Here is a 3056-nt window from a genome sequence, read left to right as displayed (position 1 = left end):
TTCGAAGTTAAGGTCAAGTTCAGTTTACTGATTATAGAAGACTATTGGTTAATTTTAACCTTTTAACCAGAAGATGACTCGGAGGATATAGAAGACTAACCTCGTCTTCGGAAAGCAATGCCGAAAGAGCAACTCAACCGCGAACCATGCAAAATCCTCGCTTCCCAATGAAGGTTGAAGCACAAGCAGCAATGGAGATTGAAGGACAAATACTTTTCCTTAGAAAGAAATTTCACGATGTGCAAAAAGAAAGCAAAAATGAAAAAAAACCCATAAAAAGCAAAGCAGCAGCCTTTTATAGCCCGAAGAAAAATCAAACGACATCTCGAAATAACACAACCACACCAAAGCCGACACATGGCACTCAAGTGCCGCAATTACAGTCACGCCTCATCAATTTTCCTGACAGATTGAAACACGCGCGGAAGAGCAAGAGTTTTCTACACTATTATGGTATACAGCTGGAATGAAGCGAGCGCCGCGAACTGCCACAACAAAAGGATATCCGCTTGGCGCATCGAACACCCAACAACAACAACAACAAAGTGTTAGTCCCGAAATGATTCGGGGTCGGCTAACATGAACCATCATATAAAACCGTGAAATCAAGTCATGTCAGCGATACAAATTCTCTCCCTCCACACTGTCCTATCCACTACCATATTTTTCTCAATCCCCAATAAACTCATATCACTCTCGATCACCCTCCTCCAAGTTTGTTTAGGTCTTCCCCTACCCCTCACCACTACATCCCTTTGCCACTCTTCAGTCCTCCTAACCGGCGCATCAAGCGCTCTTCGTCTTACATGGTCAAACCACCTTAGTCAGTTTTCTCTCATTTTATTCTCAATAGATGTAACCCTCTACTTTTGTCCTAATTATTTCATTACTCACCCGATCTTTTCTCGTATGACCACACATCCATCTCAACATACGCATCTCCGCCACCGACATCTTATGAATGTGACAGTGTTTCACTGCCCAACACTCTGTACCATATAACAATGCTGGTCTAATTGTCGTGCGGTAGAATTTTCCCTTCAATCTATTAGGCATGACGGGGTCACAAAGGAAACCCGTAGCACTCTTCCACTTCGTCCACCCAGATTTAATCCTATGAGCAACATCTCCATCTACTTCTCCATCCGTTTGGATAATAGATCCTAAATACCGAAAGCAATCTGATGCCTGAACAACTCTCCCATCTAGGGTGATTGTCTCTGCCTCCATACTCATATCACCGCTAAACTTACACTCCAAATATTCCGTCTTACTTCGGTCAACTTAAAGCCTCTAGATTCTAAAGTTTGCCTCCATAGTTCCAACTTCCTCTCCACGCCTTCTTTCGTCTCATCAACCAACACAATATCATCTGCAAACAACATGCACCATGGTATACCATCTTGAAGTGAACTCGTTAGTTCATCCATAACGACGGCAAAAAGAAATGGGCTTAGTGCAGAACCTTGATGCAATCCAATCGTAATAGGGAACTCTTCAGTCTTCCCAACATTGGTACGTACACTCATGCATGCTCCCTCATACATGTCCTTTATGATGTCAATATATTTCTGCGAAATGTCTTTCTTTATTAAGGTCCACCAAAGTACTTCCCTTGGTACCTTATCATATGTCTTCTCCAAGTCAATAAAAACCATATGCAAGTCTTTCTTCTTATTTCGATAGTGCTCCATTAATTGTCTCATTAGATGGATGGCTTCCATAGTTGATCTTCCCGGCATGAAGCCAAACTGGTTTTCCGTGATCTTCACCGTCCTCCTTAGCCTTTGTTTGATCACTCGCTCCCAAAGTTTTATAGTGTGACTCATTAATTTGATTCCTCGATAGTTGGCACAATCCTGGACATCGCCTTTGTTCTTATACAAAGGGATTAGGATACTTGTCCTCCATTCTGATGGCATCTTATTGTTTCTCCAAATTTTATTGAAGAACTTCGTCAACCATTCAATTCCTCTCTCTCCCAAACATCTCCAAATCTCAATAGGGATGCCATCAGGTCCTACTGCTTTCTTCAATCTCATCTTATTTAATGTCATTTTGACTTCACCATTTTGAATTCTCCGTATGCATTCACGATTTACCATATCGTGAGGGATACTTATATCTCTCACATCTTGTCCGCGATCTCCATTAAATAAGTTATCAAAATAGAACCTCAATCGTTCCTTGATATCCTTATCTCCAACTATGACTTTTTGGTCCACATCCTTCACATATTTAAGTTTTTCGAGATCTCGCGTCTTCCTATCTCTCATCCGAGCAATTCTATATATGTCTCTTTCCCCTTCCTTCGTATCCAATCTTGTATACAGATCTTGATTCACCTTTGCTCTAGCATCTCATATGACCTTCTTTACTTCCTTTTTAGCCTCTTTGTACTTTTCGTAGTTCTCATCACTCCTACACTTCCCTAATATTTTATAGGATTCTCGCTTACTCTTTACTGCTTGTCGTACTTCTTCTGTCCACCAAGATGTGTCCTTACCCGGTGGCATGTTACCTTTAGATTCCCCTAGAACTTCCTTCGCTACTTCCCTTATACTATGCTCCATCTTAGTCCATATCGAATCTATATCTAAATCCATATTACACGTCCAAATATCTTTTTTGGCCATCTCATCCACAAATTTTTGTTGATTCTCCCCTTGCGCATCGAACACCCAACGACGATAAATTGCTTCGAATCAATAAACCGACCAGACGAGTAAGGAACTCACATGAAATGGTTCGCCAAACGTTTCATTTCGGATGGCTACTTGATAAGGGATATGGATCAGGTCCAACCCAACTCAACGCCCTTAAAGACATAAAGCCCATAAAAGAGCTTCTCCCCATCTATAAAAGGAGTTCCCAAGCAACAAATAAGAGGTCTGACTACTATCTCTCTCTTACTTAATACTTTTTCGAACTAACTTGGGTGTCGGAGGGTTTCGAGAGACCGCTCCTCGCAGTGGCGAATACGGGAATACTCGGTTGGGGGGGGGGGATGATTTTATACGTGCGTTCGGGAATTTTTATTTTATTTTTTTGCTAAA

The sequence above is a fragment of the Euphorbia lathyris genome, chromosome 2 (genome assembly GCF_963576675.1).
Source record: "Euphorbia lathyris chromosome 2, ddEupLath1.1, whole genome shotgun sequence".
In the NCBI taxonomy this organism is placed as follows: domain Eukaryota; kingdom Viridiplantae; phylum Streptophyta; class Magnoliopsida; order Malpighiales; family Euphorbiaceae; genus Euphorbia; species Euphorbia lathyris.
Note: the sequence above shows the minus strand (reverse complement) of the source record.